General features: G+C 46.2%; 8 non-coding genes and 1 pseudogene across 8 annotated transcripts; all 9 read right to left on the reverse strand.

Moving 5' to 3' along the window:
- Positions 1-237: 237 nt before the first annotated feature.
- On the reverse strand, positions 238-428 carry LOC130313780 (U2 spliceosomal RNA). Its single transcript, XR_008861644.1, has one exon. It is a non-coding gene; the product is annotated as a U2 spliceosomal RNA (small nuclear RNA).
- Positions 429-2,507: 2,079 nt separating this feature from the next.
- On the reverse strand, positions 2,508-2,698 carry LOC130313781 (U2 spliceosomal RNA). Its single transcript, XR_008861645.1, has one exon. It is a non-coding gene; the product is annotated as a U2 spliceosomal RNA (small nuclear RNA).
- Positions 2,699-4,786: 2,088 nt separating this feature from the next.
- Positions 4,787-4,977, reverse strand: LOC130313782 (U2 spliceosomal RNA). The gene has a single exon (XR_008861646.1). It is a non-coding gene; the product is annotated as a U2 spliceosomal RNA (small nuclear RNA).
- A 2,091-nt stretch (positions 4,978-7,068) lies between these two features.
- On the reverse strand, positions 7,069-7,259 carry LOC130313779 (U2 spliceosomal RNA). The gene has a single exon (XR_008861643.1). It is a non-coding gene; the product is annotated as a U2 spliceosomal RNA (small nuclear RNA).
- Positions 7,260-9,356: 2,097 nt separating this feature from the next.
- On the reverse strand, positions 9,357-9,542 carry LOC130313792 (U2 spliceosomal RNA). The gene has a single exon (XR_008861654.1). It is a non-coding gene; the product is annotated as a U2 spliceosomal RNA (small nuclear RNA).
- Positions 9,543-14,931: 5,389 nt separating this feature from the next.
- LOC130313796 (U2 spliceosomal RNA) lies at positions 14,932-15,149 on the reverse strand (annotated as a pseudogene).
- A 2,085-nt stretch (positions 15,150-17,234) lies between these two features.
- On the reverse strand, positions 17,235-17,425 carry LOC130313784 (U2 spliceosomal RNA). Its single transcript, XR_008861647.1, has one exon. It is a non-coding gene; the product is annotated as a U2 spliceosomal RNA (small nuclear RNA).
- A 2,095-nt stretch (positions 17,426-19,520) lies between these two features.
- LOC130313785 (U2 spliceosomal RNA) lies at positions 19,521-19,711 on the reverse strand. The gene has a single exon (XR_008861648.1). It is a non-coding gene; the product is annotated as a U2 spliceosomal RNA (small nuclear RNA).
- A 2,090-nt stretch (positions 19,712-21,801) lies between these two features.
- LOC130313789 (U2 spliceosomal RNA) lies at positions 21,802-21,992 on the reverse strand. The gene has a single exon (XR_008861652.1). It is a non-coding gene; the product is annotated as a U2 spliceosomal RNA (small nuclear RNA).
- Positions 21,993-22,096: the final 104 nt, after the last annotated feature.

Genomic DNA, 22,096 nt, shown 5'->3' on the forward strand with positions numbered 1-22,096 from the left:
CTGGCTACTCAAATGATCCAATTAAGGAGGCCATTTAGTCAGCAGCAGCAGAAGTCCTGTGCCTGGACGCTCCAACAGCGGCCAGACACAAGCAGAAGCAGAAGCAGCAGAAGCAGCAGCAGCACCACCTTTTGTTTTTTGGCTGCAGCAGCAGCAAGGCCCACAGGGCTGGCTAGCTGGCTAGCCAGCAAGCAGGTAGCAATGAAAGTAGGAATCTTTCTTTTTAACCCTGTAAGGGGGTGGTGCACTGTACCCGAAGATACTGCCATATCGGGTCAATGCATAGGGCGACGGAAGCAAGCTTCGAAATCGGCCCCCGTTCTCAAAAATCCATTTAATATATGGTCCCCAGATAGGGGACGTATCAGATATTAAACTGATAAGAACAGATACTACACTTGATCTTAGCCAAAAGGCCGAGAAGCGATAACCGTGAAAGGGGCGGGCCCAACAAGGTGCCCTTCATGGGCACTATCACTGCTTGCTGTCAGGGAGGCTGCCAGACAATTTTCCATGCACACTCTGGGCTGGGGGGCAGTCAACCACCAGTACACACAGCAGAACCTAAACCCATACCATTATTGCTAAGCAGCAAGACAGGGGCCCATTGCACTCCCACGGGGCCTTTTTAAATGCAATCCATAACCCGGATTTGCCAGGAACCCTTCTTACTCCTCCTACTTGCATGTGACACTGGGCTTAGGATCTGCATAGGAAACACACACACAAGCACACACCTACCTTTGTTGCCTGCAGATGCCTCCTTGGCTGTCCCCAAACGGTATCAAACCAACACCCACGGGAAGCTGTAAGCATAGAGGACATGCCTGCACCCCATTGGACTTACCTGTGTGGGTTAAACCCGGGTTATTTGACAACCTATGGCGGTGATGGTTCTGCTCAGGCAGAGCAGTGCTGATGCTCCTCATAAAGCTGTCGCTGCTGTGAAGGTTCTAGGTGACATCACAAATCCCTATGGTTACATACACAACAAAGCTGGGTTGTTGTTGTTTACACTCTGCAAGGCCTGTGGAAGTGAGTGACATCATAGCACTGTAGTTCTGAGGGTTCTAGATGGATGCAACAATCTCCTGTTGCTTCTATGAAGGCCATAATAGACGACATCACCAAACAGCTCCATAGTCACATACACAGCAAAGGAGAGATGTTGTTTACACCTAGTGATGTCAGTGGTATTGAGTGACATCACAGCACAGTGCTAAGGCTCCTGGGCCTGGACACAGCAGCGGCTGCAATATCTCAACGGAGAATACGTTTATATATATGTGTGTGTGTGCGCGTATATATATATATATATATATATATATATATATATATATTTCTCCGCCGAAATCACTTTTAAACCCATTTCCACCTTTTTTTCCCTTCTCTTCCTCTTACTTTTTTTTCACGTTTTTTTACGTTTTTCTCCTTTTCGCCTCTTTTCTGGGCGTATTATTCTTCTTTTTCTTCTTTTTTTTCGTCTAATGCATACCCCATCAGTGCAGCAATGCTTATTCAATACCGCCAGCAGATGGAGACACTGGGGGATAATTTTCTAAGGATTTATACTGATTTTTCCTGTCTGAATTTGTCGCACAGAAAGTTGCAGGCCAAATATGTGTGACATTTCTGCGACTTTAGCTTCTAGAGCATTTTTACAACATTATACATAGGTGCTGAATACATAAAAAGCGACTGTTCAGCGACAGACAAGTCGCATCGGCTGAAAGTAGGCCAGAATGTCAGTCCATGTTGGAGCAGGTTTAGATACAGTCTAAAGTATAGATCTCAAAGTCTGTGCACAGAATTTAGCAAGGGCCTCGCACCTTCTGATGCATCAGGTAGGTGCACAATAGCATAGCCTAACCCTCTGTACTTTGGTCTATATTGATGCGGGACATAGACAGCCAGCTGATGACCAATCCATTAGTGCAATGGATGGCTGGAAGCATTTGTCTTTGCCTTTGCAATACCACAGAAGCAATGCATGGTCAATGTACAGCAATGACACACCTGTGTGAACAGCCAGGAGACCCCCCCCCCCCCCATGTTATGTTACATAGTTACATAGTTAGTACGGTCGAAAAAAGACATATGTCCATCAAGTTCAACCAGGGAATTAAGGGGTAGGGGTGTGGCGCGATATTGGGGAAGGGATGAGATTTTATATTTCTTCATAAGCATTAATCTTATTTTGTCAATTAGGAACATTCAGCACCCACCCGCTATCAAGGCAGCTGCCTATCATGTCATGCCCTACCTGCACAGGTGTGCTGGCTACTCAAATGATCCAATTAAGGAGGCCATTTAGTCAGCAGCAGCAGAAGTCCTGTGCCTGGACGCTCCAACAGCGGCCAGACACAAGCAGAAGCAGCAGAAGCAGCAGCAGCACCACCTTTTGTTTTTTGGCTGCAGCAGCAGCAAGGCCCACAGGGCTGGCTAGCTGGCTAGCCAGCAAGCAGGTAGCAATGAAAGTAGGAATCTTTCTTTTTAACCCTGTAAGGGGGTGGTGCACTGTACCCGAAGATACTGCCATATCGGGTCAATGCATAGGGCGACGGAAGCAAGCTTCGAAATCGGCCCCCGTTCTCAAAAATCCATTTAATATATGGTCCCCAGATAGGGGACGTATCAGATATTAAACTGATAAGAACAGATACTACACTTGATCTTAGCCAAAAGGCCGAGAAGCGATAACCGTGAAAGGGGCGGGCCCAACAAGGTGCCCTTCATGGGCACTATCACTGCTTGCTGTCAGGGAGGCTGCCAGACAATTTTCCATGCACACTCTGGGCTGGGGGGCAGTCAACCACCAGTACACACAGCAGAACCTAAACCCATACCATTATTGCTAAGCAGCAAGACAGGGGCCCATTGCACTCCCACGGGGCCTTTTTAAATGCAATCCATAACCCGGATTTGCCAGGAACCCTTCTTACTCCTCCTACTTGCATGTGACACTGGGCTTAGGATCTGCATAGGAAACACACACACAAGCACACACCTACCTTTGTTGCCTGCAGATGCCTCCTTGGCTGTCCCCAAACGGTATCAAACCAACACCCACGGGAAGCTGTAAGCATAGAGGACATGCCTGCACCCCATTGGACTTACCTGTGTGGGTTAAACCCGGGTTATTTGACAACCTATGGCGGTGATGGTTCTGCTCAGGCAGAGCAGTGCTGATGCTCCTCATAAAGCTGTCGCTGCTGTGAAGGTTCTAGGTGACATCACAAATCCCTATGGTTACATACACAACAAAGCTGGGTTGTTGTTGTTTACACTCTGCAAGGCCTGTGGAAGTGAGTGACATCATAGCACTGTAGTTCTGAGGGTTCTAGATGGATGCAACAATCTCCTGTTGCTTCTATGAAGGCCATAATAGACGACATCACCAAACAGCTCCATAGTCACATACACAGCAAAGGAGAGATGTTGTTTACACCTAGTGATGTCAGTGGTATTGAGTGACATCACAGCACAGTGCTAAGGCTCCTGGGCCTGGACACAGCAGCGGCTGCAATATCTCAACGGAGAATACGTTTATATATATGTGTGTGTGTGCGCGTATATATATATATATATATATATATATATATATATATATATATTTCTCCGCCGAAATCACTTTTAAACCCATTTCCACCTTTTTTTCCCTTCTCTTCCTCTTACTTTTTTTTCACGTTTTTTTACGTTTTTCTCCTTTTCGCCTCTTTTCTGGGCGTATTATTCTTCTTTTTCTTCTTTTTTTTCGTCTAATGCATACCCCATCAGTGCAGCAATGCTTATTCAATACCGCCAGCAGATGGAGACACTGGGGGATAATTTTCTAAGGATTTATACTGATTTTTCCTGTCTGAATTTGTCGCACAGAAAGTTGCAGGCCAAATATGTGTGACATTTCTGCGACTTTAGCTTCTAGAGCATTTTTACAACATTATACATAGGTGCTGAATACATAAAAAGCGACTGTTCAGCGACAGACAAGTCGCATCGGCTGAAAGTAGGCCAGAATGTCAGTCCATGTTGGAGCAGGTTTAGATACAGTCTAAAGTATAGATCTCAAAGTCTGTGCACAGAATTTAGCAAGGGCCTCGCACCTTCTGATGCATCAGGTAGGTGCACAATAGCATAGCCTAACCCTCTGTACTTTGGTCTATATTGATGCGGGACATAGACAGCCAGCTGATGACCAATCCATTAGTGCAATGGATGGCTGGAAGCATTTGTCTTTGCCTTTGCAATACCACAGAAGCAATGCATGGTCAATGTACAGCAATGACACACCTGTGTGAACAGCCAGGAGACCCCCCCCCCCCCATGTTATGTTACATAGTTACATAGTTAGTACGGTCGAAAAAAGACATATGTCCATCAAGTTCAACCAGGGAATTAAGGGGTAGGGGTGTGGCGCGATATTGGGGAAGGGATGAGATTTTATATTTCTTCATAAGCATTAATCTTATTTTGTCAATTAGGAACATTCAGCACCCACCCGCTATCAAGGCAGCTGCCTATCATGTCATGCCCTACCTGCACAGGTGTGCTGGCTACTCAAATGATCCAATTAAGGAGGCCATTTAGTCAGCAGCAGCAGAAGTCCTGTGCCTGGACGCTCCAACAGCGGACAGACACAAGCAGAAGCAGAAGCAGCAGAAGCAGCAGCAGCACCACCTTTTGTTTTTTGGCTGCAGCAGCAGCAAGGCCCACAGGGCTGGCTAGCTGGCTAGCCAGCAAGCAGGTAGCAATGAAAGTAGGAATCTTTCTTTTTAACCCTGTAAGGGGGTGGTGCACTGTACCCGAAGATACTGCCATATCGGGTCAATGCATAGGGCGACGGAAGCAAGCTTCGAAATCGGCCCCCGTTCTCAAAAATCCATTTAATATATGGTCCCCAGATAGGGGACGTATCAGATATTAAACTGATAAGAACAGATACTACACTTGATCTTAGCCAAAAGGCCGAGAAGCGATAACCGTGAAAGGGGCGGGCCCAACAAGGTGCCCTTCATGGGCACTATCACTGCTTGCTGTCAGGGAGGCTGCCAGACAATTTTCCATGCACACTCTGGGCTGGGGGGCAGTCAACCACCAGTACACACAGCAGAACCTAAACCCATACCATTATTGCTAAGCAGCAAGACAGGGGCCCATTGCACTCCCACGGGGCCTTTTTAAATGCAATCCATAACCCGGATTTGCCAGGAACCCTTCTTACTCCTCCTACTTGCATGTGACACTGGGCTTAGGATCTGCATAGGAAACACACACACAAGCACACACCTACCTTTGTTGCCTGCAGATGCCTCCTTGGCTGTCCCCAAACGGTATCAAACCAACACCCACGGGAAGCTGTAAGCATAGAGGACATGCCTGCACCCCATTGGACTTACCTGTGTGGGTTAAACCCGGGTTATTTGACAACCTATGGCGGTGATGGTTCTGCTCAGGCAGAGCAGTGCTGATGCTCCTCATAAAGCTGTCGCTGCTGTGAAGGTTCTAGGTGACATCACAAATCCCTATGGTTACATACACAACAAAGCTGGGTTGTTGTTGTTTACACTCTGCAAGGCCTGTGGAAGTGAGTGACATCATAGCACTGTAGTTCTGAGGGTTCTAGATGGATGCAACAATCTCCTGTTGCTTCTATGAAGGCCATAATAGACGACATCACCAAACAGCTCCATAGTCACATACACAGCAAAGGAGAGATGTTGTTTACACCTAGTGATGTCAGTGGTATTGAGTGACATCACAGCACAGTGCTAAGGCTCCTGGGCCTGGACACAGCAGCGGCTGCAATATCTCAACGGAGAATACGTTTATATATATGTGTGTGTGTGCGTGTATATATATATATATATATATATATATATATATATATATATATATTTCTCCGCCGAAATCACTTTTAAACCCATTTCCACCTTTTTTTCCCTTCTCTTCCTCTTACTTTTTTTTCACGTTTTTTTACGTTTTTCTCCTTTTCGCCTCTTTTCTGGGCGTATTATTCTTCTTTTTCTTCTTTTTTTTCGTCTAATGCATACCCCATCAGTGCAGCAATGCTTATTCAATACCGCCAGCAGATGGAGACACTGGGGGATAATTTTCTAAGGATTTATACTGATTTTTCCTGTCTGAATTTGTCGCACAGAAAGTTGCAGGCCAAATATGTGTGACATTTCTGCGACTTTAGCTTCTAGAGCATTTTTACAACATTATACATAGGTGCTGAATACATAAAAAGCGACTGTTCAGCGACAGACAAGTCGCATCGGCTGAAAGTAGGCCAGAATGTCAGTCCATATTGGAGCAGGTTTAGATACAGTCTAAAGTATAGATCTCAAAGTCTGTGCACAGAATTTAGCAAGGGCCTCGCACCTTCTGATGCATCAGGTAGGTGCACAATAGCATAGCCTAACCCTCTGTACTTTGGTCTATATTGATGCGGGACATAGACAGCCAGCTGATGACCAATCCATTAGTGCAATGGATGGCTGGAAGCATTTGTCTTTGCCTTTGCAATACCACAGAAGCAATGCATGGTCAATGTACAGCAATGACACACCTGTGTGAACAGCCAGGAGACCCCCCCCCCCCCCATGTTATGTTACATAGTTACATAGTTAGTACGGTCGAAAAAAGACATATGTCCATCAAGTTCAACCAGGGAATTAAGGGGTAGGGGTGTGGCGCGATATTGGGGAAGGGATGAGATTTTATATTTCTTCATAAGCATTAATCTTATTTTGTCAATTAGGAACATTCAGCACCCACCCGCTATCAAGGCAGCTGCCTATCATGTCATGCCCTACCTGCACAGGTGTGCTGGCTACTCAAATGATCCAATTAAGGAGGCCATTTAGTCAGCAGCAGCAGAAGTCCTGTGCCTGGACGCTCCAACAGCGGCCAGACACAAGCAGAAGCAGAAGCAGCAGAAGCAGCAGCAGCACCACCTTTTGTTTTTTGGCTGCAGCAGCAGCAAGGCCCACAGGGCTGGCTAGCTGGCTAGCCAGCAAGCAGGTAGCAATGAAAGTAGGAATCTTTCTTTTTAACCCTGTAAGGGGGTGGTGCACTGTACCCGAAGATACTGCCATATCGGGTCAATGCATAGGGCGACGGAAGCAAGCTTCAAAATCGGCCCCCGTTCTCAAAAATCCATTTAATATATGGTCCCCAGATAGGGGACGTATCAGATATTAAACTGATAAGAACAGATACTACACTTGATCTTAGCCAAAAGGCCGAGAAGCGATAACCGTGAAAGGGGCGGGCCCAACAAGGTGCCCTTCATGGGCACTATCACTGCTTGCTGTCAGGGAGGCTGCCAGACAATTTTCCATGCACACTCTGGGCTGGGGGGCAGTCAACCACCAGTACACACAGCAGAACCTAAACCCATACCATTATTGCTAAGCAGCAAGACAGGGGCCCATTGCACTCCCACGGGGCCTTTTTAAATGCAATCCATAACCCGGATTTGCCAGGAACCCTTCTTACTCCTCCTACTTGCATGTGACACTGGGCTTAGGATCTGCATAGGAAACACACACACAAGCACACACCTACCTTTGTTGCCTGCAGATGCCTCCTTGGCTGTCCCCAAACGGTATCAAACCAACACCCACGGGAAGCTGTAAGCATAGAGGACATGCCTGCACCCCATTGGACTTACCTGTGTGGGTTAAACCCGGGTTATTTGACAACCTATGGCGGTGATGGTTCTGCTCAGGCAGAGCAGTGCTGATGCTCCTCATAAAGCTGTCGCTGCTGTGAAGGTTCTAGGTGACATCACAAATCCCTATGGTTACATACACAACAAAGCTGGGTTGTTGTTGTTTACACTCTGCAAGGCCTGTGGAAGTGAGTGACATCATAGCACTGTAGTTCTGAGGGTTCTAGATGGATGCAACAATCTCCTGTTGCTTCTATGAAGGCCATAATAGACGACATCACCAAACAGCTCCATAGTCACATACACAGCAAAGGAGAGATGTTGTTTACACCTAGTGATGTCAGTGGTATTGAGTGACATCACAGCACAGTGCTAAGGCTCCTGGGCCTGGACACAGCAGCGGCTGCAATATCTCAACGGAGAATACGTTTATATATATGTGTGTGTGTGCGCGTATATATATATATATATATATATATATATATATATATATATATATATTTCTCCGCCGAAATCACTTTTAAACCCATTTCCACCTTTTTTTCCCTTCTCTTCCTCTTACTTTTTTTTCACGTTTTTTTACGTTTTTCTCCTTTTCGCCTCTTTTCTGGGCGTATTATTCTTCTTTTTCTTCTTTTTTTTCGTCTAATGCATACCCCATCAGTGCAGCAATGCTTATTCAATACCGCCAGCAGATGGAGACACTGGGGGATAATTTTCTAAGGATTTATACTGATTTTTCCTGTCTGAATTTGTCGCACAGAAAGTTGCAGGCCAAATATGTGTGACATTTCTGCGACTTTAGCTTCTAGAGCATTTTTACAACATTATACATAGGTGCTGAATACATAAAAAGCGACTGTTCAGCGACAGACAAGTCGCATCGGCTGAAAGTAGGCCAGAATGTCAGTCCATGTTGGAGCAGGTTTAGATACAGTCTAAAGTATAGATCTCAAAGTCTGTGCACAGAATTTAGCAAGGGCCTCGCACCTTCTGATGCATCAGGTAGGTGCACAATAGCATAGCCTAACCCTCTGTACTTTGGTCTATATTGATGCGGGACATAGACAGCCAGCTGATGACCAATCCATTAGTGCAATGGATGGCTGGAAGCATTTGTCTTTGCCTTTGCAATACCACAGAAGCAATGCATGGTCAATGTACAGCAATGACACACCTGTGTGAACAGCCAGGAGACCCCCCCCCCCCCCCCCCATGTTATGTTACATAGTTACATAGTTAGTACGGTCGAAAAAAGACATATGTCCATCAAGTTCAACCAGGGAATTAAGGGGTAGGGGTGTGGCGCGATATTGGGGAAGGGATGAGATTTTATATTTCTTCATAAGCATTAATCTTATTTTGTCAATTAGGAACATTCAGCACCCACCCGCTATCAAGGCAGCTGCCTATCATGTCATGCCCTACCTGCACAGGTGTGCTGGCTACTCAAATGATCCAATTAAGGAGGCCATTTAGTCAGCAGCAGCAGAAGTCCTGTGCCTGGACGCTCCAACAGCGGCCAGACACAAGCAGAAGCAGAAGCAGCAGAAGCAGCAGCAGCACCACCTTTTGTTTTTTGGCTGCAGCAGCAGCAAGGCCCACAGGGCTGGCTAGCTGGCTAGCCAGCAAGCAGGTAGCAATGAAAGTAGGAATCTTTCTTTTTAACCCTGTAAGGGGGTGGTGCACTGTACCCGAAGATACTGCCATATCGGGTCAATGCATAGGGCGACGGAAGCAAGCTTCGAAATCGGCCCCCGTTCTCAAAAATCCATTTAATATATGGTCCCCAGATAGGGGACGTATCAGATATTAAACTGATAAGAACAGATAAGGTTTCAACAAAATTTTATTGAATAAATAAGAAACCATAGAAAATTTAAAATGCAAAATAATAAAAGGTTCACAAAAGTTTTAAAATACAAATAATAAAACCAGTAATAAAAGGAGAAAAAATAAAAATGGCAGGATAAAACATTATACAAATGTCATAAAAACTGATTATATTGTTATTTCGTTCCATAGAGGCAGACACCACATGGATGCTGCCTCGCTGGCCCCCAACTGTTTCTTGTCTCTTAGGTAATAGATGTACATCTCACTCAGGGCCAGCTTTATACAGTTTTTAACATCAATAAAATCATGTTTAAAAAGTAAGATGTTCCTAACTTTCCAGATGGCATTTTTAAAACAATTAATAATCATCCAGCAGATCATCTTCTGTTTAAAATTGGGGCAGTTAAAAAGACCGTAAAAGACACATTCGTGATTAAAATCTTTTAGGCCGCAGGCCCACTTCAAAAGTGGGCCTACCTTCCTCCAAAGCTCCCGTGCAAAAGGGCAGTTCCAAAATATGTGCAGCACCGTTTCGTCCACTCCGCAGCCATCTCTCGGGCACTTGGCTCTCGCCACCAGTCCTCGCCTGTGCTGGAACTCACGAGTAGGGAGGCACTGGTGGACGATTGCCCAGGCAAGATCCCTGTGTACATTCGCCAGAAACTTCCCGTACACGTTCCGCCATACCTTTTTGGATCTTGCCTGTGTGAAATTGGACACTGCCAGGGTAACCTCACTCCGCCTGAGGACCTTTGATACCTTTCTCTGGTCCCCCAGTATGTCAGGCTCCAAATCTTGGAGACCTAGGAGCCTGACTGTCTTTTCCAACACCACATAATGTTTTGGGGGACACAGAAGCACCGGAGCGTTCAGAGGGATGCGCAACCATCTTTTAAAAACCATGCCCGCAGCGTACCTTAAAAAGCAGCTAAAAATGCCATCGGATTTAATAATTTTAAAACAGAAACAGAAATACTTTATGTAAAAGAAAGTAAAAAGGTTAGGAACATCTTTCCCGCCATTATCTTTACTTTTGTACATAAAATCACGCTTTAATTTCTCCATTTTTGAACCCCATAAAAAAGTAAAAACAATTCTAGTTACTTTTTTAATGTATAAAATAGATGGAGGAAATACCATGGCAATGTATAGCATAATAGGGAGTAAAACCATCTTTATTATTAAAATCTTCCCCTCCATGGTAAGGTTTCTAAGATTCCACATTAAAATCTTCTTCTCCATCTTAGCTATAGCTGAATCCCAGTTAGGGCTCCCATCATTGACCTGGTTAAAAACAATACCTAAAACTTTAATTTGATCCTGTTGCATTGTAACTCCTGGGGTGATGGATGAATCCCAGGAGCCAATATAAAAACAGTCACATTTATCTGTGTTTAGCTTAAAACCAGAGACCTCGCAGAAATAGCTGGTGTTCCTCAATGCCCCCCTCATGGATGGAGAGTCCGGGCACAGTATGGTGACATCATCCATGTACCCCAACACCTTTAGATGGGTCCCTCCTCCACCAGGTATCGGTACGCCTCTTACTACCCGGTCTTTTCTGAGGAGGGCCATCAGTGGTTCGATTGCGCAAATAAAAAGGAGTGGGGACAGGGGGCAGCCCTGTTTGACACCTGATAAAAGAGGAACACCGCTGGTTAAAAAGCCATTAACAGAGACTTGACTAAAACAGGATCGGTATAAAAGCATGATTCGGCTTAAAATCGTTTCAGGCACTGCCATCTTTTTAAGAACTAAAAACAGGTATTCATGGGAGACCCTATCAAAGGCTTTTTCAAAGTCTAAGGATAAAATTGCTACAGTTTGATTTCTATCCTTAAAATACCATAAAACATCTCTTAAAATATTTAGGGATTCAGCTATAGACCTTCCAGGTACCCCACAAACCTGATTTGGGTGAATTAATTTATGAATAAAAGGTTTAAAACGGACAGCTAATAACTTGGCTAAAACTTTATAATCGACATTTAAAAGTGTGATGGGGCGCCAATTTTTTAGCATATCCTTTTCACCCTTTTTAAAAAGTAATGATACAATCCCCCTCCTCCAGGAAGGGGGAAGTTCATTAACAATAAAAGTTTCTTTATACAATAAAACCATATCATCCTTTAAAATATCCCAAAAAGCTAAATAAAATTCGATGGGTAAACCATCTTCCCCAGGGGCCTTCCCACTAGAAAAACTTTTAAAAACAAATAAAAGTTCATCTAAGTTAAGATCACGGGATAAAACCTCCTGGTCTAAAACATCTAGCTTAAAATCAAGGGAATTAAGAACATGTTCTAAAAAGGATGGATTAAGATCTTTCTTATTAAAAAGAAGCTGGTAGAAGTTAAAAACTGCATCTAACATGCCTTTTGGAGTGGATTCACCCTCAAGGTTTTGGATGATATCCCTCCTATTCATCACTTTTTTAAAAAAGAAACGGGAACATTTCTCGCCCTCCTCCAGGTGCTGCACATGTGAGTTAAAAATGATTTGTTTCCCTTTCTTTTCTATGGCATGTTTTATTTCAGTTTTAAGGTTTAAAATATCATTTTCTACATCCATACCAGCTTCTTTCAATTTAAAAAGTACATTTAAACGCATGTTAAGAACATAAAACCACTGTTTTTCCATTTTTGCCTTCTTCTTACCTGCTTTGATAAAAAAAAATCTGATTTTAGATTTGGTGCCCTCCCACCAGTGCAGCATAGGCTCGTGGGGTTTTCTTTGTGATTGCCAGCATTGGTAGGTCCGCACAAACTCCTCTTTTATCTCAGGGTCCTCTAGGAGTGTGGTGTTTAATCTCCAGAGGCCCCTTTTTGCTTTTTGCTCCCCCTCTAGCTCCAGGCCCACCAAGAGGAGCTTATGATCAGAGAAGATATTCTGCTCGAGCGTGCATTTCAGGGGTTTAAAAGCTCTAGAGGAAAAAATAAAATCGATTCTGGAGCTCACTCTTCCATTGGACCATGTGGCGCCCGGGTCCTCCGGCAAGAGATCCTTCCAGCAATCTTTCAAATTAAAATCATCAATAAAATTTTTAAGCAGGTAAGAAGTGCGGTCTTTACGATTAATATCCCCACCCTGCCGGTGTTCCCCATCACGTATGCAGTTAAAATCACCTCCCACCAGCAGGGGGGAAGACCCAACACAAAACAGTGGTAAAATTTCAAATAGTTCTGCCCGCTCCTGTTTATCAGGAGGGGCATACACATTTAAAACACGAATTAAAAGTCCATTAAAATATAGATGAATTAAAAGAGCTCTGCCAGGCACAATCTCAGTTACTGTATGAATAGAAAAGGACTGGCCTCGGCAGAGCAGCCCAACACCCACAGAACGACAGTCATTTGCACCGGACCATATGGATGGGCCCAGCTTCCAGTCTTCTTTTAAGTCTTTATAGTCCATTTTACTAGGGATTCCACATTCTTGTAGCAGGCAAAGGTCAAAGTCACATGTCTCTAGATAAGAAAATAAAGCAGCCCTGCGATCAGGGCTCTTTAAGGACCTCACATTGAGTGAGGCAATTTTTACAGGGATAGGCATAGTTTATGGAGAGTCCGTGCTTGGAGAATCAAAGTCAATAATAAGCTGCGTACCGTCATCCCCCGCCTGCGGGGTCATCAGCTCCTTGATGTTCTGAGGGTCGGAGCTTGAGATCGATGATGCCCCGACCCTGAGCTCGCTCTCGTCCGAACTACGGCACGCCGCTTTCCTTTGAATGTCTTCCTCTTCTTCTTCTCTTTGTCTTTTAAATGTCACACTGCTGTCCATATCCTCTGTGTTGCTCTCACTCGATGTAATCTCTGGCCCCCGGCTGATGGATCTGCGTCTTCTTTCATCTTTTGACGACTGGAACTGCTGCACAGGGGCCTGTGAGGCCTCTTTTCCGGAACCTTTGCCGCTACCTTGGGAAGTTTTCATCGCTTGTTCCCCAGCAAGCGTTGCTGAGGACTGTTGCTCCAACTTCCCCATCGATCGACGATGGCCAGTTTTACCCACCGGGTCCACTGCTGGCGGGGCAGCAAACCCTGGTTTGGCGCCACTTGTCTTCTTGGCCCTGTCCTGTATAGGCGGAGTAACAGGACCGGGCTCAGACCTGGCCACCTGGCTCCCCTTCCGGCGGGCTTTCACCGGGGCCTCTTCGTCCGGAGCAGGGCGACCCTGGGCCAAGCCAGTACCTGGCTTATGCTGCAATTTTGGGTCCACCTCTGCCCCCACCGAGGCCCGTCGGCTGCCACCCGCCACAGGTGAGCCCCCTTCAGAAGTTTTGGCGGGCTCTTGAGCCAGGTAGGAAGTCGATCGACGTCTTTCAATTTCCCGGGCAGTAAACTCGATCACCCGCCCGGGCTTCGTGGAATCCCCATGGCCTCCCCCTAGCACTACCACCGGTGGGCCCCCCGATGGAGCACCAGAGGTCTTGGGCCTGGACCCATCAGTACCTGCCATCTGGGGTTTGGGCATCTTAAAAAAGGACGTCTTTTGTCCTGTCCCCTCTTTGGGTGGGCCCAGCCTTGACCCACCCATCGTAGTTTTTGCTTTATGGGGACAGGAATTAAAATCGTGATTTTCCTCTCCGCAGAGGTTGCACCTTATCGTATGGCTACATCTTGAGGCTATGTGACCTTCTTGGCCACACCTATTGCAGCGAATCACACGCTCCGCGCCGCAGGTCTCCTGGGTGTGGCCAAACCTCAAGCAATTTCGGCAATACATAGGCATTTGAGGATAGAACAGGAAGCCCCGAACTCTCCCGATGGCAAAATTTGGGGGCGGATGGCAAAGACCCCCAATACCACCGGGATCCTTACGGAGCTTGACCCAGAACTTCCTCTTGCCGTTCCAGAACCGCACGGAGTTCAAGATTTTGTTTGCGAATCGCACCTCTTCGCAGTATCGTCGAAGAAAAGTGGCTATATCCTCCGTGGTCACATGAGGGCTGTGCATAGCCACCACCAACGGTATATGTTCCTCACCATAGAGGAACTGGAACGAAAGACCGTCGAGTCGATCGTCCCTCTGGTCCGCACCAGACAAGGTTGCATAGATGTTATCGCAACACGCCGTGGCCGTGAAGGTGACGGTATACAGGCCACGGCTTTCCTGGTCATTTAGACACAGGATGTCCTCCCTATTGAGGCGGAAGTAGTCAAGAAGAATCACCTCCGCAATGAAGCGGAGGTTCTTCAACTGACGATGGCTCTCCGACACCTCTATGCGGATGGTATTTCGCATCGACATTTCCCCAGAGGGGAAAGCCCAGGAGAACGGCATCTTCCACACCCAGGGACTAAGCCCCTTCCCCAATAGCAGCAGGGGCTCGGAATCCCGCTATAAAAGCGGAACCCTTACCCAAGGCAGAGGTCGGGGGTACCCTAGGTGCTTCCGAAGCTACAGGTAACGCTCAACGTACCGAAAATGCCTTCTGAGACACAAGGTCCCAGAGACAGGGGGATCGCAACCCGTTGTCTGTGGACTAAGCCCGCTCCCCAATAGCAGCAAGGGGGTGAAGTCCCTCCGTAAGGAGAGACAATCCCCCAAGGCCGAGAAGCGGGGTACCACAGACACCTTCCGACCAGACCAAATGCAGATACTACACTTGATCTTAGCCAAAAGGCCGAGAAGCGATAACCGTGAAAGGGGCGGGCCCAACAAGGTCCCCTTCATGGGCACTATCACTGCTTGCTGTCAGGGAGGCTGCCAGACAATTTTCCATGCACACTCTGGGCTGGGGGGCAGTCAACCACCAGTACACACAGCAGAACCTAAACCCATACCATTATTGCTAAGCAGCAAGACAGGGGCCCATTGCACTCCCACGGGGCCTTTTTAAATGCAATCCATAACCCGGATTTGCCAGGAACCCTTCTTACTCCTCCTACTTGCATGTGACACTGGGCTTAGGATCTGCATAGGAAACACACACACAAGCACACACCTACCTTTGTTGCCTGCAGATGCCTCCTTGGCTGTCCCCAAACGGTATCAAACCAACACCCACGGGAAGCTGTAAGCATAGAGGACATGCCTGCACCCCATTGGACTTACCTGTGTGGGTTAAATCCGGGTTATTTGACAACCTATGGCGGTGATGGTTCTGCTCAGGCAGAGCAGTGCTGATGCTCCTCATAAAGCTGTCGCTGCTGTGAAGGTTCTAGGTGACATCACAAATCCCTATGGTTACATACACAACAAAGCTGGGTTGTTGTTGTTTACACTCTGCAAGGCCTGTGGAAGTGAGTGACATCATAGCACTGTAGTTCTGAGGGTTCTAGATGGATGCAACAATCTCCTGTTGCTTCTATGAAGGCCATAATAGACGACATCACCAAACAGCTCCATAGTCACATACACAGCAAAGGAGAGATGTTGTTTACACCTAGTGATGTCAGTGGTATTGAGTGACATCACAGCACAGTGCTAAGGCTCCTGGGCCTGGACACAGCAGCGGCTGCAATATCTCAACGGAGAATACGTTTATATATATGTGTGTGTGTGCGCGTATATATATATATATATATATATATATATATATATTTCTCCGCCGAAATCACTTTTAAACCCATTTCCACCTTTTTTTCCCTTCTCTTCCTCTTACTTTTTTTTCACGTTTTTTTACGTTTTTCTCCTTTTCGCCTCTTTTCTGGGCGTATTATTCTTCTTTTTCTTCTTTTTTTTCGTCTAATGCATACCCCATCAGTGCAGCAATGCTTATTCAATACCGCCAGCAGATGGAGACACTGGGGGATAATTTTCTAAGGATTTATACTGATTTTTCCTGTCTGAATTTGTCGCACAGAAAGTTGCAGGCCAAATATGTGTGACATTTCTGCGACTTTAGCTTCTAGAGCATTTTTACAACATTATACATAGGTGCTGAATACATAAAAAGCGACTGTTCAGCGACAGACAAGTCGCATCGGCTGAAAGTAGGCCAGAATGTCAGTCCATGTTGGAGCAGGTTTAGATACAGTCTAAAGTATAGATCTCAAAGTCTGTGCACAGAATTTAGCAAGGGCCTCGCACCTTCTGATGCATCAGGTAGGTGCACAATAGCATAGCCTAACCCTCTGTACTTTGGTCTATATTGATGCGGGACATAGACAGCCAGCTGATGACCAATCCATTAGTGCAATGGATGGCTGGAAGCATTTGTCTTTGCCTTTGCAATACCACAGAAGCAATGCATGGTCAATGTACAGCAATGACACACCTGTGTGAACAGCCAGGAGACCCCCCCCCCCCCCCCCCATGTTATGTTACATAGTTACATAGTTAGTACGGTCGAAAAAAGACATATGTCCATCAAGTTCAACCAGGGAATTAAGGGGTAGGGGTGTGGCGCGATATTGGGGAAGGGATGAGATTTTATATTTCTTCATAAGCATTAATCTTATTTTGTCAATTAGGAACATTCAGCACCCACCCGCTATCAAGGCAGCTGCCTATCATGTCATGCCCTACCTGCACAGGTGTGCTGGCTACTCAAATGATCCAATTAAGGAGGCCATTTAGTCAGCAGCAGCAGAAGTCCTGTGCCTGGACGCTCCAACAGGGGCCAGACACAAGCAGAAGCAGAAGCAGCAGAAGCAGCAGCAGCAGCACCACCTTTTGTTTTTTGGCTGCAGCAGCAAGGCCCACAGGGCTGGCTAGCTGGCTAGCCAGCAAGCAGGTAGCAATGAAAGTAGGAATCTTTCTTTTTAACCCTGTAAGGGGGTGGTGCACTGTACCCGAAGATACTGCCATATCGGGTCAATGCATAGGGCGACGGAAGCAAGCTTCGAAATCGGCCCCCGTTCTCAAAAATCCATTTAATATATGGTCCCCAGATAGGGGACGTATCAGATATTAAACTGATAAGAACAGATACTACACTTGATCTTAGCCAAAAGGCCGAGAAGCGATAACCGTGAAAGGGGCGGGCCCAACAAGGTCCCCTTCATGGGCACTATCACTGCTTGCTGTCAGGGAGGCTGCCAGACAATTTTCCATGCACACTCTGGGCTGGGGGGCAGTCAACCACCAGTACACACAGCAGAACCTAAACCCATACCATTATTGCTAAGCAGCAAGACAGGGGCCCATTGCACTCCCACGGGGCCTTTTTAAATGCAATCCATAACCCGGATTTGCCAGGAACCCTTCTTACTCCTCCTACTTGCATGTGACACTGGGCTTAGGATCTGCATAGGAAACACACACACAAGCACACACCTACCTTTGTTGCCTGCAGATGCCTCCTTGGCTGTCCCCAAACGGTATCAAACCAACACCCACGGGAAGCTGTAAGCATAGAGGACATGCCTGCACCCCATTGGACTTACCTGTGTGGGTTAAATCCGGGTTATTTGACAACCTATGGCGGTGATGGTTCTGCTCAGGCAGAGCAGTGCTGATGCTCCTCATAAAGCTGTCGCTGCTGTGAAGGTTCTAGGTGACATCACAAATCCCTATGGTTACATACACAACAAAGCTGGGTTGTTGTTGTTTACACTCTGCAAGGCCTGTGGAAGTGAGTGACATCATAGCACTGTAGTTCTGAGGGTTCTAGATGGATGCAACAATCTCCTGTTGCTTCTATGAAGGCCATAATAGACGACATCACCAAACAGCTCCATAGTCACATACACAGCAAAGGAGAGATGTTGTTTACACCTAGTGATGTCAGTGGTATTGAGTGACATCACAGCACAGTGCTAAGGCTCCTGGGCCTGGACACAGCAGCGGCTGCAATATCTCAACGGAGAATACGTTTATATATATGTGTGTGTGTGCGCGTATATATATATATATATATATATATATATATATATATATATATATATTTCTCCGCCGAAATCACTTTTAAACCCATTTCCACCTTTTTTTCCCTTCTCTTCCTCTTACTTTTTTTTCACGTTTTTTTACGTTTTTCTCCTTTTCGCCTCTTTTCTGGGCGTATTATTCTTCTTTTTCTTCTTTTTTTTCGTCTAATGCATACCCCATCAGTGCAGCAATGCTTATTCAATACCGCCAGCAGATGGAGACACTGGGGGATAATTTTCTAAGGATTTATACTGATTTTTCCTGTCTGAATTTGTCGCACAGAAAGTTGCAGGCCAAATATGTGTGACATTTCTGCGACTTTAGCTTCTAGAGCATTTTTACAACATTATACATAGGTGCTGAATACATAAAAAGCGACTGTTCAGCGACAGACAAGTCGCATCGGCTGAAAGTAGGCCAGAATGTCAGTCCATGTTGGAGCAGGTTTAGATACAGTCTAAAGTATAGATCTCAAAGTCTGTGCACAGAATTTAGCAAGGGCCTCGCACCTTCTGATGCATCAGGTAGGTGCACAATAGCATAGCCTAACCCTCTGTACTTTGGTCTATATTGATGCGGGACATAGACAGCCAGCTGATGACCAATCCATTAGTGCAATGGATGGCTGGAAGCATTTGTCTTTGCCTTTGCAATACCACAGAAGCAATGCATGGTCAATGTACAGCAATGACACACCTGTGTGAACAGCCAGGAGACCCCCCCCCCCCCCCCATGTTATGTTACATAGTTACATAGTTAGTACGGTCGAAAAAAGACATATGTCCATCAAGTTCAACCAGGGAATTAAGGGGTAGGGGTGTGGCGCGATATTGGGGAAGGGATGAGATTTTATATTTCTTCATAAGCATTAATCTTATTTTGTCAATTAGGAACATTCAGCACCCACCCGCTATCAAGGCAGCTGCCTATCATGTCATGCCCTACCTGCACAGGTGTGCTGGCTACTCAAATGATCCAATTAAGGAGGCCATTTAGTCAGCAGCAGCAGAAGTCCTGTGCCTGGACGCTCCAACAGGGGCCAGACACAAGCAGAAGCAGAAGCAGCAGAAGCAGCAGCAGCAGCACCACCTTTTGTTTTTTGGCTGCAGCAGCAAGGCCCACAGGGCTGGCTAGCTGGCTAGCCAGCAAGCAGGTAGCAATGAAAGTAGGAATCTTTCTTTTTAACCCTGTAAGGGGGTGGTGCACTGTACCCGAAGATACTGCCATATCGGGTCAATGCATAGGGCGACGGAAGCAAGCTTCGAAATCGGCCCCCGTTCTCAAAAATCCATTTAATATATGGTCCCCAGATAGGGGACGTATCAGATATTAAACTGATAAGAACAGATACTACACTTGATCTTAGCCAAAAGGCCGAGAAGCGATAACCGTGAAAGGGGCGGGCCCAACAAGGTCCCCTTCATGGGCACTATCACTGCTTGCTGTCAGGGAGGCTGCCAGACAATTTTCCATGCACACTCTGGGCTGGGGGGCAGTCAACCACCAGTACACACAGCAGAACCTAAACCCATACCATTATTGCTAAGCAGCAAGACAGGGGCCCATTGCACTCCCACGGGGCCTTTTTAAATGCAATCCATAACCCGGATTTGCCAGGAACCCTTCTTACTCCTCCTACTTGCATGTGACACTGGGCTTAGGATCTGCATAGGAAACACACACACAAGCACACACCTACCTTTGTTGCCTGCAGATGCCTCCTTGGCTGTCCCCAAACGGTATCAAACCAACACCCACGGGAAGCTGTAAGCATAGAGGACATGCCTGCACCCCATTGGACTTACCTGTGTGGGTTAAATCCGGGTTATTTGACAACCTATGGCGGTGATGGTTCTGCTCAGGCAGAGCAGTGCTGATGCTCCTCATAAAGCTGTCGCTGCTGTGAAGGTTCTAGGTGACATCACAAATCCCTATGGTTACATACACAACAAAGCTGGGTTGTTGTTGTTTACACTCTGCAAGGCCTGTGGAAGTGAGTGACATCATAGCACTGTAGTTCTGAGGGTTCTAGATGGATGCAACAATCTCCTGTTGCTTCTATGAAGGCCATAATAGACGACATCACCAAACAGCTCCATAGTCACATACACAGCAAAGGAGAGATGTTGTTTACACCTAGTGATGTCAGTGGTATTGAGTGACATCACAGCACAGTGCTAAGGCTCCTGGGCCTGGACACAGCAGCGGCTGCAATATCTCAACGGAGAATACGTTTATATATATGTGTGTGTGTGCGCGTATATATATATATATATATATATATATATATATATATATATATTTCTCCGCCGAAATCACTTTTAAACCCATTTCCACCTTTTTTTCCCTTCTCTTCCTCTTACTTTTTTTTCACGTTTTTTTACGTTTTTCTCCTTTTCGCCTCTTTTCTGGGCGTATTATTCTTCTTTTTCTTCTTTTTTTTCGTCTAATGCATACCCCATCAGTGCAGCAATGCTTATTCAATACCGCCAGCAGATGGAGACACTGGGGGATAATTTTCTAAGGATTTATACTGATTTTTCCTGTCTGAATTTGTCGCACAGAAAGTTGCAGGCCAAATATGTGTGACATTTCTGCGACTTTAGCTTCTAGAGCATTTTTACAACATTATACATAGGTGCTGAATACATAAAAAGCGACTGTTCAGCGACAGACAAGTCGCATCGGCTGAAAGTAGGCCAGAATGTCAGTCCATGTTGGAGCAGGTTTAGATACAGTCTAAAGTATAGATCTCAAAGTCTGTGCACAGAATTTAGCAAGGGCCTCGCACCTTCTGATGCATCAGGTAGGTGCACAATAGCATAGCCTAACCCTCTGTACTTTGGTCTATATTGATGCGGGACATAGACAGCCAGCTGATGACCAATCCATTAGTGCAATGGATGGCTGGAAGCATTTGTCTTTGCCTTTGCAATACCACAGAAGCAATGCATGGTCAATGTACAGCAATGACACACCTGTGTGAACAGCCAGGAGACCCCCCCCCCCCCCCATGTTATGTTACATAGTTACATAGTTAGTACGGTCGAAAAAAGACATATGTCCATCAAGTTCAACCAGGGAATTAAGGGGTAGGGGTGTGGCGCGATATTGGGGAAGGGATGAGATTTTATATTTCTTCATAAGCATTAATCTTATTTTGTCAATTAGGAACATTCAGCACCCACCCGCTATCAAGGCAGCTGCCTATCATGTCATGCCCTACCTGCACAGGTGTGCTGGCTACTCAAATGATCCAATTAAGGAGGCCATTTAGTCAGCAGCAGCAGAAGTCCTGTGCCTGGACGCTCCAACAGGGGCCAGACACAAGCAGAAGCAGAAGCAGCAGAAGCAGCAGCAGCAGCACCACCTTTTGTTTTTTGGCTGCAGCAGCAAGGCCCACAGGGCTGGCTAGCTGGCTAGCCAGCAAGCAGGTAGCAATGAAAGTAGGAATCTTTCTTTTTAACCCTGTAAGGGGGTGGTGCACTGTACCCGAAGATACTGCCATATCGGGTCAATGCATACGGCGACGGAAGCAAGCTTCGAAATCGGCCCCCGTTCTCAAAAATCCATTTAATATATGGTCCCCAGATAGGGGACGTATCAGATATTAAACTGATAAGAACAGATACTACACTTGATCTTAGCCAAAAGGCCGAGAAGCGATAACCGTGAAAGGGGCGGGCCCAACAAGGTCCCCTTCATGGGCACTATCACTGCTTGCTGTCAGGGAGGCTGCCAGACAATTTTCCATGCACACTCTGGGCTGGG

This window comes from Hyla sarda, unplaced genomic scaffold, assembly GCF_029499605.1.
Source record: "Hyla sarda isolate aHylSar1 unplaced genomic scaffold, aHylSar1.hap1 scaffold_1782, whole genome shotgun sequence".
Lineage (NCBI taxonomy): Eukaryota > Metazoa > Chordata > Amphibia > Anura > Hylidae > Hyla > Hyla sarda.